This window comes from Vicia villosa, unplaced genomic scaffold, assembly GCF_029867415.1.
Source record: "Vicia villosa cultivar HV-30 ecotype Madison, WI unplaced genomic scaffold, Vvil1.0 ctg.001479F_1_1, whole genome shotgun sequence".
Lineage (NCBI taxonomy): Eukaryota > Viridiplantae > Streptophyta > Magnoliopsida > Fabales > Fabaceae > Vicia > Vicia villosa.
Genome location: NW_026705634.1, coordinates 203,081 through 218,720, shown reverse-complemented (window position 1 = coordinate 218,720; position 15,640 = coordinate 203,081).

Below are 15,640 nucleotides of genomic sequence, written 5' to 3'. Positions count from 1 at the left end.
CAATGGTAATTCCTCATCAATCAATGACTCAGGAAGTCACTATGCACTTCCAACAAATCACAGATTCAGGATCACACGACTTATAAAAAAAAAAGAAGAAAGAAAGCCCGCTAAGTCAACAACTTGAAAATATGTTACTTAGGCAAAAGTTAGGTCATCCCGCTGGACATCCAAACTCAAAATTCAAAAGAATTTGTCCAGGCAAAGGTTAGGGAAACAAAAAAAGAAGAAAAGTCAAGCAAAAGTGAAAAACAAGGATTACAAAATAAAAATCCTCATCAAAAGAAAAAAGTCGTGTGATCAGACACCAAAAACAAAAGGTAAAGTGACTCCCATGTCCGAACGCCTCTTTGACTCCCCAATCATTTCCACTCTTGAAAGATGAATACTCGTGTCGAGTTAACTGAACTTAGGAGTGGAGAACATCATGAAGGGGGTGGGCACCAAATAGTTTGAGCCTAAAAATCCTTTTTTCTCAAACCGTGAACCTAGCCAGTTACAACCTTGAAAAGCCGTAACTGAAGTATGGGTTAATTCAAAAGCAGACTATACATGAGAATACGGTAAGCTGACTCCTAGGAGATCCGCTAAACGCTTGAGTTGGTATCACACCATCTTTTCTTTTCTTTCATGAAAATTCGATGTTACGACATCCTTTCATAAAGTTTCTTTAAATTTCAAGAGGAACATACTCTTTGCATTAGAATTATATTTCTCATAATAAACATTCTTTGCATATGAACAAGTGCTTAACATCAGGAAAGTTTCCATCATGAACTTCAGATGAAAAGTTTATTCCTCCCGAAGGGCAAGTTGTCTTCAGAACTCCGTTGAGTTGAAGCAAGAATATTTCAAAGTCTAATCACCCTCAGGGGGCACAAAAGCAGTTAAATACTTTGTCGAGCAAGTTTTCACTCAATCTGAGGCAATCAGGTCAAGATTCTAAGAATCTCTCAGAGTGTTGAATAATCAGGGGCATTCACCCAAGCACAGTCAAACCTACTTACAATACAAGTCAGGCAGGGGCATGGTGCCAAAATTCTTGATACTGGGGCAAGTCAGTTTGATATAAACAAATATCAGAAGTCCTTACGAGACTAATTTCTTCAAAGTCCTTACAGGCTGGGGCAAAGCAATATACAGTGGCATTCTTTCCTCATCAGGAGGTGCCCAGTTTAAATTTCGGGTGTGAGCTAAACAACTTATGAACTTGAGAACCGTCAGGGTGTCATCCTCAGCAGTGAGAAGCTGAAAGTCCAATACTTGTTGGCATTTTTACAATCAATATGAATATGCAGAACACTATGAAAGCCAATGCATGTTTGATCCCTTTGAGGTCAACACTTGCTTGACTTCTTAAGCCCACTTCCTGGTGGCATTCTCTTGGAGAACCAATTCCTGTTTGATACTCCAGCCTATGCATGTTTGGTGTTCTAATCATTGCTTGCCTATCAGCTCATTGAATCCATTGCTTGTTTGGAAAGTTTCAAAGCCAATATGTGTGACAATCTGTTTTCTCTTGCATTTTCCCATTTGTGGGTGAGCATCACTATCCTCTATCATGTGAGGAAACCCCGTGAAGATGCCATGCTATATCCTGGGCCATTTTCATCTGTTTATCTCGCAGGTACATCCTTTTGAGTGCCATGTCAGCGCATTGGCCGATCTATCCAAGTGAGAGATCCTCATTCCCTAGCCGAGTGCATTCAGATGAGGCTTTCTTTGTTCCAAGATTCTCATCTCCTCAGCAAAGCATATTTCAACGCAATCTCCGTGCTTCAGAAGCCTTATTCCACGGTGGAATGTCTTCTCCCCAGTTAAATCATGATTGAATGATATATGATTTCCCAGCGAGCTCTTAATGAGGTTCTTTGCCAGAGCTCCTCATTTTCCCTAGTAGAGCGTTTCTCTCCCCAACAGATTGATCTGTTTTCCTCAGAAGAGTCATCTTATTCCCCAATGGAATGGTCTTAACAAAGGTTCTTATGTTAAGTTCCTTATCCCTAGTGGATCGCTATGTAGAAGTATTCATTTTCCCCATGAGTTCTTTCCTCAGCAGAGATTCATGTGCATCCTCAGTAGAATTTGTATCCTTCAAGGATTTCCCGAGCGGAATGCTTCATGCACCAGCAAGTTTGTCATTCCCCAAGCAGTTAATTGGGATGTTCATATCCCCCAAGCAGGATTTATTCCCCAGTCAGAGCTCGCATCTAGATTTGATCATCTCCAGCAAATTTTTGATCCATCTTTGCCAGCTCGCAATGGTGACCCTTGGTCACTCATCTTGTCCTCCCCACAGAGTTCCATATTCTCTCCAGGATTTTTCCAGCAATTCAGTGCTCCTCCGTTGTTTCCCCAAGCAATGTCTGAATCATGCATCATTTGCATAGCATTCTCAAAAGCGTGGAGCGTCTTCCTTCTCAGGAACGTTATTTCATAAACATTCATACATGCATCATATGCATAAATCATATCATATCTGAGTTTCACCAGGCCGTGAATGTTCGATGACCGTCCCGAAGCGTCGTCGGAGCAACTCCAACCGAGGAAGGGCTGTCATATGATGTGCGATGTTGATCTGAGACGAGATGACCGGGAGAGTGAGAGTCGAGACAGAAACGAGAAGGGGATGGTGGCGGCGTTTCGAGTGTTCGCCGGTGAAAGGCGGGTACCGTCGCCGTTTCGTTGAAGAAGAGAAGGATATGAGTCTTCATCACGTTTAGTCATAACCCTAGCCCCTTTTCAATTTTAATTGATATTTGTTTTGATTAATTAATTTGGATCTAGATATTAGTGTTGGGAAAGCTGAGTATTAATCCACAATTAATGAGATAATTGGAGCCATTAACTTTGAATTAATTGAAAATCTGAAGAAACTTGGATATGGATTAACAATCCCTTGGGCCTGTACCGAAAATTCTGCATGAATCTTTCCCTTGAGCCTAATGCAACACCATCTTTTTTTTTACAACAACAAAAAACAGTGACAACAAAAACAACTTTTGGCCACAAGCAGTGGGCCTGCGACCAAACTGCTCTCTGTACCCCTAATTTTAACCTGAACCCCCCCTGTTTCTCATAATTCATGCTAGTATTTAGATTTCTTCACATAGTTTCTTTTGATTAAACAGAATATAATAAAAACAATTTTCTTGTGAGATTTTAGCATAGTAAAACATGTAAAAAAATCATTTGTGTGTTCATTTTTAGATAGAAAATGCTATGAAAAATATTTTATTTTGTTAGCTTCTTAACATGATAAAAACTGAATAAAAATAAGTCATACTTTTTGCTTGTTAGAATTTTAATATTTTGTACATTGTTTTGTTCTTATTCTTAGATAAAAATGCCATAAAAAACAATTTAATCTTGCTAGATTTTCTTTTAGAATTCATTTAGAATTTAATTGTTAGTATTTTCTATGGTCGGTGCATGCTTCCTTGTTATTACTGATTTGGTTGTTGAGATGCGCGAGGTACTTCGAGAGAGCCTTCGATTGCGATTCGACTTACTTCGTGTTCCACTTTATTTGTGGGACACGAATTCGCTTCTAGTGCGATTGATTTGAGTCGTGTTCCACTTTATTTGTGGGATACGAACTTCTTCCCGACGGGATTCATCTGATCTCTCATTCATTGAGATGTATATTCCTGCATTGTCTGGTTTGTGTTCTCTTGCAGGTTGCTTATGTGGTTATGCTCAACGTGAGCCACATGTCGCTTGTGAATTATTTTCACAACGATGCTTTCTGACTTGCTTTGCTTGATGATGGCTTATGCGAAGTATTCTGGACTTCTCTGCTTACGCTTGCTAGCTCATTGCGGATTTGCTATCCGTTCGGTATCTCCTGGTCCCTTTTACCGCTTTCTGCATCATCCTATAACATGAGAAGTAGGACCTAGACATGCATCTGGCCAAGCCCTCAAAAGAGACTCTGTTTTTGTTGGTGTGTTTACATTTGTGCTTTGCGGCAGGGAGTCACGGTGTAATAAGTCCTATATGGCACTCCGTTAAGTCCTCATGGAAGGCATGCGGATAGGGTTAGCAATCAACCCCCGCCTAGTCTCATCGAGTCCGTTCGGTACGCGCACGCTACGCGTTGCTTGCTTCCGAACCAGCACAAGATCTTGTTATCGAGTATGTCAGGAAAAGGGTTCATGCAACCGGACCCTCGCCTTTTCTTTAGCTCACGTTGATCGACGTTGATGCTCGGTGTACGCACGCACTATTTTCCTTTCAGATCTGTGACGGCTTGGTTGCTGAGAGGGACTCGCTCCTCTTGTCTATGGCCCGATCATTTTCGCGAGGTCTAATGCTTGGTTGACTCGGGTGATTCGTTCCCCTTGGCTATGGCGGGACCGCTTTTCTACCACTCGGCCAGTGCCGTTGGTTTTGTTTGCTTTACGACCGGAGCTCGTTTGTGTGATATTCTTGTTTGCTCCCCCTTTTTCTCGTAGGTTGCTAGTTTAGTTTAGACTTGTACCCTTTGTATGATAACATTAGGTAGCAAGCTTTCCCCCCTAGTTTAGGTCTTCCTCATGCATTCTTTAAAACACAAACCACACTCTTTGATTTTCTTTTCTTAAGAGCTTGTTATTTCCGCCCCATTCCCAAGCATAAGTCTCCAAAGGTCGAGCAGCGGAGTGCGAATGTAACTCGTTCACCTAAAAAACACAAAACAAACAGAAACTAGTTAGCCGAGCTACAGTAGCTCTAATTCTACAATACAGATACGTAGGCAGTGGGGTATGTAACACCCTGGATTTCCGCTTACCCCGCGGGGCTTCCGGCCTACCAAGCATGTCACCAGCTTAATCAATAATCCCCCCTAGGTCCGCTTATCGGCTGCCCAGGAAATATTGTTTTTGCCTCCCGCAGGAATCGAACCATGTACCTAGGGGATAAGTACATATTCATAGCAATTCCTGCTACCACTTGAGCTACTAGCTCAATTGGTAGCAGGAATTGCTATGAATATGTACTTATCCCCTAGGTACATGGTTCGATTCCTGCGGGAGGCAAAAACAATATTTCCTGGGCAGCCGATAAGCGGACCTAGGGGGGATTATTGATTAAGCTGGTGACATGCTTGGTAGGCCGGAAGCCCCGCGGGGTAAGCGGAAATCCAGGGTGTTACATTAAAAAGGCGCCTTTTTATTGTAACACCCCAATATCCGCTGCACGCATCAACCGTGTCGGCCAATCGAGCATGTTACCGGCTTAATCAATAATCCCCCCTAGGTCCGCTTATCGGCTGCCCAGGAAATATTGTTTTTGCCTCCCGCAGGAATCGAACCATGTACCTAGGGGATAAGTACATATTCATAGCAATTCCTGCTACCACTTGAGCTACTAGCTCAATTGGTAGCAGGAATTGCTATGAATATGTACTTATCCCCTAGGTACATGGTTCGATTCCTGCGGGAGGCAAAAACAATATTTCCTGGGCAGCCGATAAGCGGACCTAGGGGGGATTATTGATTAAGCTGGTGACATGCTTGGTAGGCCGGAAGCCCCGCGGGGTAAGCGGAAATCCAGGGTGTTACATTAAAAAGGCGCCTTTTTATTGTAACACCCCAATATCCGCTGCACGCATCAACCGTGTCGGCCAATCGAGCATGTTACCGGCTTAATCAATAATCCCCCCTAGGTCCGCTTATCGGCTGCCCAGGAAATATTGTTTTTGCCTCCCGCAGGAATCGAACCATGTACCTAGGGGTTAAGTACATATTCATAGCAATTCCTGCTACCAATTGAGCTACTAGCTCAATTGGTAGCAGGAATTGCTATGAATATGTACTTATCCCCTAGGTACATGGTTCGATTCCTGCGGGAGGCAAAAACAATATTTCCTGGGCAGCCGATAAGCGGACCTAGGGGGGATTATTGATTAAGCTGGTGACATGCTTGGTAGGCCGGAAGCCCCGCGGGGTAAGCGGAAATCCAGGGTGTTACATTAAAAAGGCGCCTTTTAATGTAACACCCTGGATTTCCGCTTACCCCGCAGGGCTTCCGGCCTACCAAGCATGTCACCAGCTTAATCAATAATCCCCCCTAGGTCCGCTTATCGGCTGCCCAGGAAATATTGTTTTTGCCTTCCGCAGGAATCGAACCATGTACCTAGGGGTTAAGTACATATTCATAGCAATTCCTGCTACCAATTGAGCTAGTAGCTCAAGTGGTAGCAGGAATTGCTATGAATATGTACTTAACCCCTAGGTACATGGTTCGATTCCTGCGGAAGGCAAAAACAATATTTCCTGGGCAGCCGATAAGCGGACCTAGGGGGGTTTATTGATTAAGCTGGTGACATGCTTGGTAGGCCGGAAGCCCTGCGGGGTAAGCGGAAATCCAGGGTGTTACAGGGTAGGGCCCGTGCGAGCACAATCCTTTCTTTTCCCTACATTTTGCATGCATTTTAGTCCAGATTAGCATAGATTTGTTACACACCCATAGGTTTAGACACTAGCATGGATACCATCGAGTATGATGGGCGCGAGGGGTGCTAGCACCTTCCCCTCGCGTAACCGACTCCCTTACCCTTTTTCTCTGGTCGTGAGACCGTTGTTTTTTTTTGTGGTTTGCTGGCATCCCCTTCCTTTTCAGGATAAATATGTTAGTGGCGACTCTGTTAATTTTCACGGTAGCGACACCATCTGTACTGGAATCATGAACTGATATATAAACCCACACCATTCAATAAATATAAAACATTAAAATTCAAATTAAATTTCAAAAATAGTCAAATGTGGGGCCCCTGGATTTATTCTTGTTCAATCACGCAGAAGATACGCATCCTGACTCTTTGACCAACCAATCGTGCTCCGTGAATGTGCCACGCCAGCCTTGACCTAACTCAGACCACCATTAGGGCGGCGCCGGTCATCTTCTCCGATGACCATAAAACCAAACCTGCAAATTCTCACAAATAAAAGGTGACAGAAATACCCTTCCCCCCTAAATAGACCCCTGCGAGCATGATGGTGAAATTGTTTTCGCCTGAAACTAACTGAAACAGTGAGAACGAACGTGAAGGGCTTTGGTGCCCTAATAATGGCATATTACGTTTCAGGTCCAAAAACTCACGGTTAATGCATCTAGGTTGTTATAAATAAGTTCCTGAACACGACTATATACTGGAAACAGGTTAGCAAAGCACGAAAAATTGAGTTCAAAACTTTCACGTCCTTACCTCCGGTTAGACCGAACAAACACCTTCTTGGCCGTTGCAGGCTTATGTAATGATTGGAATGAACTCCTAAACTCTTCAGGAGGATAACCCAATGGCTGGAATTGCTCAAGATTGGATGCAGTGGAAGAAAACTCGTGCCCTAGTTTCTTAATATATTACAACTTGGAAACCCTTGTATGCTTGGCTCTTTTTCGTCCCCAGCCTCTCTTTCTCTTGTCTTTAATTAGGGGAAGCTTTTAGGTTAACATATATGGAAGAATATTGATAATTGGAGATGATTGGAGTGTGAGAGATTTAATTGAATCTTTGATTGAAAACTTTCTTTTCTTGTATCCAATCTTGCTCCAATTTCCTTGCACGTGATTTCCTTTGATTTGATCCCCATATATTTCTCAATATTTGGTACAAATGTAATCCCATTCAAATCCTTGATTATTTTTACTATTTTATTTAGTTTAAATTGAATTCAAATAACTAAATTCAAAATAAAAATAAATAATAATAATAAAAATGAATATAAAGGCCTTATGGGTCATGGATGGTCCATGGATCAAGTTTGGAATCAAATTCTTGGGCCCATTTAGTCAAAAACTTAAAATTCACCACTTTGACTTTCATGCATTTTCCCAAAATTACCCAGCTTCAACGATGCATAACTCTCTCAATTCTTATTGTATGGAGGTGTTCTAGGACTTTTTGGAAAGCTCAAGATGTCCTCTACAAGCCACTATGGAACATATTTTTCATTTAGAGATTTTATCTTGATGATATGGCTTCTGAGAACAAACTGCTTTCTTTGCGAGTTTCTAGAAGGACTTGTAATGTATTTGCTCATATCTCTCAAATGAAGTATTTCTAGCCTTGGCATGTGAGAGACAAAGTTGTAGAGAATGAAATTTCCTTGAAATTGAGCTTTGGATGGAAAACTTATGATGTTCCATGTGAGAGTTATGGTTGGTCAAAGTTCAGTTGACTTTAGGTCAAAAACCCTAATTTAGAAACTTTAGGTTTTGTTGATTTATGAACTTTCCTTGATGAATCATGATCAATCCTTGATCAAATGATGAATCTAACATTAAAATGTTGATGTTGACCATAAGTCAGGATTTTTGACTGTACTTTGACCATAGTTGACTTTTAAGTCAAACTAGTCGACTGTTGACCATTTGAGCTGTTGATTGAGCAATCTTAGGAAACAAAGCTTGAAACTTGAGGTGAGGGTCCCTTGAATCCTACGAGAGGTCATGGAGTCCACTTGAGGTATCCGAAGTTGATTTCTCTTTGAGAAGATCAAAACCCCAAATCTGAGGCATTTGTCTAGGAGATAGGTAGCTTTTGATGCTTACATGAAAATATGGTGGGCAAATTTTGGGGTATGACAGCTGCCCCTGTTCAATCTTCTTACACTTGAGGATGTAGATTGGCTTGTGTGCCTGTCGAAATCTGAAGGTGAAAGAGGATTGAACACTAGAATACCAAGGAATTTGCCCTTGCTGATGTAGGGACCTTTTCTGGAGATGGGCTTAAAGATGCCATCTGGAGATTGATGAAAGTTGTCAAGTATGGGCTTAGAGATGCCACCAGGATATTGAGATTTGATTGAGATGGACTTAAAGATGCCATCCAGCTTGATAGACTTGAGAATCAGAATACGTCGTACGTTAGACTGTATCTGAAGGATATACTTAGGATGAGACGTACGTTAGACTGAATCCACCGTATTGATAAGTCTCAAAGTAAATCGTACGTTAGGCTATACTTTTTAGGACGAGTCGTACGCTAGACTGGGCCCAGTTTGCATTGTTAGATGTATGCAAAACCGTGCGTTAGGCTGAAAGATGGGTCGTGCGTTAGGCCGTATCCAATTTGCATTTGATAAATGTCTGGAAAGCCATGTGTTAGGCTGAAGGATGGGTCGTGCGTTGGACCAGATCCAATTTGCATTTGATAAATGTTTGGAAAGCCATGCGTTAGGCTGAAGGACGGGTCGTGCGTTAGACCGGATCCAATTTGCATTTGATAAATGTCTGAAAAGTCGTGCGTTAGGCTGAAGGACGGGTCTTGCGTTAGACCGGATCCAATTTGCATTTGATAAATGTCTGGAAATCCGTGCGTTAGGCTGAAGGACGGGTCGTGCGTTAGACCGGATCCAATTTGCATTTGATAAATGTTTGGAAAGCCGTGCGTTAGGCTGGAGGACGGGTCGTGCGTTAGACCAGATCCAATTTGCATATGATAAATGTCTGGAAAGTCGTGCGTTAGGCTGAAGGATGGGTCGTGCGTTAGACCAGGTTCCCCGTGTTGATAGTTGTTAGAATACACCGTGCGTTAGGTTGTATGCCAGGATGAGTCGTACGTTAGACTAAATCCCTTGTATTGAGAAGTAACAGAATGAGCCGTACGTTAGGCTGAGCTCGGATGAGTCGTACATTAGACTGAATCCACTATTTCGGGAAATATTAGTACGAGCCATATGTTAAGCTGCCAAAGATGGGTCATATGTTACACCGAATCCAATAATTTGTCAGAATGAGCCGTGCGTTAGGCTTTTCCTTGAATGAATTTCAGATTTGAATCTTTGATTGTCTTTGTAATGTACCTATAAGACAATGTCAGTTTTATGCAATGTTTATGATGCATGTAATAAATGAGATGGAGTCCTTAAAATATATGAAGATCATTGTATGTCATGCATGACTTAGGGCTACATGCAATGTATGATTTATGATTTATACTGTTTGTAGTATCTTGATCGGGACCCTAATGCCTTGTCTTGTTTTGAAGATGTACAGCTAGGGATTTATGATTTCTGCTTGGGGATGAAAGCAGTTTAATGTACTCTAACTAGGGATAAGAGAGATGAATAACTCTATTTGGAGAAGAGAAAAGTGTCGGGGAACCAACAATGTCGAATATGTACACTCCGTTGAGGAACTAAGTCTCTGTTGGGACGAGAACATTTGAAGATATCTTCTTAATGATTACTCTGTGGGGATATGTTCCTGTGACACTGGCTCTGTGGGAAGGCATGGATGTCTTGAACGTTGCCCCCAGTTTTATAGTAACTTCCATTCCTGGATTTGTATTGATTGGGACATACCAATGATTGTTGGTTGAAGTGTCAAACAGGCTTACAGAACTTATCCCCAGCAGAGTCTCCAGTTCTGTAATACGGTAAACTGACTTTAAAGAAATGTCGCGGTAAGCAAGAGTCCCCACCGACTTTTATTTTATCCAATTTAATAGAAAGGCTAAAAGAAAAGAAAAATACCTTTTAAAAAGATTTTGAGTTCGGGGGGTAATTTATACAAAGGGAAGGTTTAAGGCACCCTTTGTATCCATGGTTTTCCATGGGCTCTTAATTGCTTAGCTCATTTGTTTTCAAAAGTTTAAAAATGTATCGAAAAAAGCATTTGAATAAGGACTTTAGCTTGTAAATAAGCGTAGCCTTTTTGAAGGTTTTTTGATAAAAGGGTAAAAAAAGATTTTAAACCAGAGCAAGCAATTAGGAGGTAATTACCCTTATTAAAAAGGTTCTTTTAGCCTTTCAGGGTATCCATACCATAAGAGGGTAGGAAGTCCTTTTTATTGGAGGTTGAAGGGTCATCGAGATATCGTTCGCCATAAAATTATCCCTACCATGTAGAGGTAGGTAGTCTTTAGGGAAGGATTGAATAGTCATTTTAGGCAACCAATGAGGACAACTCCGCAATCGAAAGGGACTATCATATCATATTGTAGGCAACCTCGAGGGACGAGATCATATAACCGAAGGCAACATCGAAAGGACTTATGATCTTCAGTAATGAGAATGAACTGAGGGCAACATTTGCCGAGGCATCCTCATATCCGAGGGACTTGACTATTCTGTAATAAACAAGGCAATAAGGCAACAAATAACAAGGCAACAGGTAACAAGAGGGGTTACCTTTAAAGGTGTGAGGGTGCACAAACACGTGGTTGATTCAGATATATTATCTTATAATTAATTATTCTAAATTCAATTCGAGGTTTTCACGCCCTAAATTACTAACCACGCAGTTAATCATACAGAAAGTAAAGTAGTAAAATTAAACCCTAATTACTATTACAATCTCGGAGCAGTTACATAATAAGGCAAAAAAGTTTGTGGGCAAACCACAAAAAGAAATAATTAAATAGATGATAAGTTTAGGGTTACCAGAGGTTTGAGTTTTAATCGATCTGGTTAACTCTGAAAATTAAGCACGAAGAAGAGAAATGTTAGTGCATTATAGTTCCACGAACCCTTAAAAATACAAACCCTAATTGTAAAAAACAAAATAATTTTATATTCTTAATAATCATTAAAGCTTAACAGAAAGTCGAGAGTTCTATTAAATATAATCAATTAAATAATTATTGTACTAATCCTAATTATTTAACTAATTAAAAGTATGTATGAAAATAAAAATGTAATTCATAATATAAAACGATATTTAATAGAGTTTATGAAAAAAATCGAATCTTCGATAAAAAATAAATAAGTGTAAAATTACTATATATAAAAAACTAAGTTATTAAATAAAATAAAAAAATTTTATTATAGTGAAAAGGAAAAAAAGGAAATAGACAAAATATTATGTAATTAAAAAAATAAAATAAAAATTAGAAAACTTAGTGTTTTGGTCAGGTGCGCCGCGTTGGTGGAGATGCATGGTGCACCTGCAGGCTCACGTGCGTTGGATAGGGAGATTGCTTGATCTGACGGAGGAGCGCTGAGGGAACATGGCATCCGTATGAGTCGTAATGCACTGAATCATTCCAGTCTTCAAAACCAGACGCGCGCACTTTTCACCGACTTCGAGGATGACACCTCATCATCTTCAACCTTCGTCCGTCGTATTAGGTTCTGTACCTTTTACCTATGGACAAAGCTTCGTAGTCATAGCCATGCACATTTATAAAACCCATAAAACACCAGAAAAATACTTCGCGACCCCTTGAATAGGATCGTCCAGACTTCACGAATCTAATGGCACGCGTAATTGGATCTAATTTAGCCTAAAACAAAAAGCCCTAAATGAGAGCTTCAAAACCCTACAATGGCAGAACACTCAAAACAACGTATGAATGCAATTAAATTTCCAGAATCGGTCATAGCATTGAGACAAACATGAATATGCAATTAGAATCCATTAATTATGCGTGTATAATCAAATCCGATGCAAAGTTAAAAAGCTCAAAACGTGACTTACAGTGGGGTGTTCTTGATGCTTTAAGGTATGGGAATGATCGAGACAGCTTCGGGGAAGATCAATGAAGGTGTTTGACTGCTTAATTCTCCATGAATTGGCCTGCAACTAAGAACTCAGTTTTGGAATTTTCTTGAATTCTTAGGATTCTGTTAGGGCTCTTTGAAGTAGTAAAAAAACCTTCCTCTAGGTCTGCAAGACTTGTGTTTATATATTGGGCAGGTTAGGTCAACAAAATAACAACAAATCTTTGGTGAATCAAGGAGATTGGCATTTGATTGATCATGGCTTCAAATCTTTCTAATTTTGATCAATTTCAATCTTTCTTACTCCAATCTCCTTAGCACGAATTTTTATTGATTTTGGAGTGTAATTGATGATTAGATTTGATTCATATGTGCCTTCAAACCATATCTTTGATTTTTTATTGATTTACTTGATTTTAATCACTTTTTAAATGAATAAAAAATTCATAATGAATCAAATAAATCAACAATTTCGTGGCAATTGAATTTTAGGGCCTTGGATAACTTTGAGGATGAATATTGGGCCAAGAAAGATTGGGTCTCTTTGCAAAAAGGATCTTTTTAGAGCCTTTAATTTCACATTTTTCTTCTCAAAATTGTCCAACTTTGACAAGGCATATCTCCCTCAATTTTTAAGATATGGAGGAGTTCTAAGACTTTTTTGAAACCTCAAGATGTCCCCTACAAGCCATTTTGGAAGCTTTTTTCCATTTGAGGATTTTAGCTTGATGATATTGGCTTTGAAAAAAAACTGCTTTTGGTTGACTTTCAAAAAGGACCTATAATCTTTTGATCCATATCTCTCAATTGAAGCATTTTTCGACTTGGCTTGTGAGAGACAAAGTTGTAGAGAATTCAATTTCCTTCAATTTACTTCATATCTTTCTGATGTTCCATGTGAAAGTTATGGCTGGTCAAAGTTTAGTTGACTCTAAGTCACAACCCTAATTTAGAAACTTTAGGTTTTGTTGATTTCTGAACTTTCCTTGATGAATCCTGATCAATCCTTGGTCAAATGATGAATGATACTTCATAATAAGGATGTTGACAAAAAATCATGAATTTTGACTATACTTTGACCATAGTTGACTTTTAGGTCAAACTAGTCGACTGTTGACTTTCTGAGCAATTGATTGGACAATCCTTGGAATTGAAGCTTGTACTTTGCCATAGAGATAGTTTGAAGCATCATAGGCCATATGAAATCCATTGGAGACTTTGATTCATTGATTTTCTTTAGGGAATTCAAAACCTTAGTTCATTGAGCCATTGTTTAGGAGAGTGTGTCTTTGAGTTTTGAACTTTGCTATGAGCCTGAAAGGAGAAATGAGATGGGCAAATTTTGGGGTATGAAACCTCTCTACGCGTCATGAAGCTTAAACATTCTGGAACATCTTCAATGATAGCAGCTATGTCTTGTTTATCTGGGTTGATGTAGCCAACACTTTGAAAAGTCTCGTGCAGGGTTTTACTGCAGCTTCCATACTCAGGTTGTTTTCCTTTTGACTTCTGGGATGTGAATCCTAGACCACTTTTGTTCTTGTTGGTGGGAAGTTCAATAACTTGCCCCTAGCCTTCATAAGATCCTTGGGCGACCACTTGTTAGGCATCTTTCCAGGATGAAATAGACGCACCAGCTTTCTTTCCGTATTTAAGATTAACGACTCCCTAAAGCTTGGAATTGAGCTGTAATTTATTCAATGTTAGGAACAGAGGATAGTTGACAAACAATCATGGTCTGTTCTCCATAAACAATTATTAATTTATCCTTCAGAGGGTATTTCAACATCTGGTGAAAAGTGGAAGGGACAGCTTTAGCACTGTGAATCCAATGTCTTCCCAAAAAACAGCCATAAACGGGATAAATCTCCATCACTTGAAAGGTGATATCAAAATCATGAGGTCCGATGCGGATAGGAAGATCAATCTCTCCAATCACAGTGCGCGAGAAACCTTTAAAAGTCAGTACGCTAACCCCATTTGGCCTAAAAGGTGCCCCTTGATAGGATAAACTTTCCAAGGTGCACCATGGCATAATGTTCAGAGATGAGCCAGCTGTTAGGGACCAAATAGTACTAATTTTTATATATTGTTTTTGGTCCCTTTAACCACTTTTTACTCAATAATCGCACTTTTATTCATACAATTTAATAATTTTGCAATTTTGTTCATTTTAGCTCATTTGAATTGTTATTTCACATGTTTGTTAGTTTTGTAGCGTTTTTAAAAGGTTTGAAGATCATGGAAGCAAAGAGGAATTACTTGAAGACTTGGAATAGCAAAAGAAGTGTTGATGAGGCCAGTTTGCCTCGCAAATATCCTTTGCGCCACCAACTGATAGATGTTGAACAAGTCTAGTTTTGAATTGCAACTGATGTGGCAAAAGATTCACTGTTTGCCCCGCAAACACTGCGCTGCAGAATTTTATCTTTTACTTTGTTGCCACTTGTCATGAGAGATGGGCTTATCTTTTGAAGAGGAAAAGTTAGTATGAATTAGGGGTTATTTAGGGAGATAAAAAGGGGGAAATTTTATATTTCATTCATTGTGAACCAAACATTGAGGCTAGGGTTTCGGGAGAGAAAAAGAACAACTTTGTGAGAGATTGATGTTCTTAGCTTCTTCTCCATCTCTTTTGCTGTCAACCATGGTGATGAGTAGCTAAATTCCACTTTGACAAGATTGGAGGTAGTAGCTATCCTTGTTAACTATGTATTTGCTCTAACACTTTGTATGAACTTCATTAGTATTGAAATGGATAAATGTTGTTGTTTTAACTTTATATTTAGATTTGATTTATGATTGAGAAATATATTTCAAGTCTTGGTCTACAACATTTTATCAAGTAGTGAATGAATGCTAGAGATAGATTTATTTGCCACTTTTCTATTTGTATCAAACAATCAAGATTAATATATTGATAGTTAGAGTGAGAGATCATCTAAAGATTAATATATTAATTTTCACAACTTTGTTTAGACATAAACATTGTTGAGAGGATACTAGAACATTGCATTGCTATTGAAGTTATACTTTAGTTGTTAAAGTCACATAGGAGATAGGGATAGTGAAACCAAACCAATCTTGTCATTCTTTTATATTTGAACAAGCCTTATTTTATTGCTAACTTTATCTTTTTAAATAGAAAATTAGAAACTCAACTCAAACCAACTTTGTTACAAATTGAACTTAAAGTGATAGTAACTATA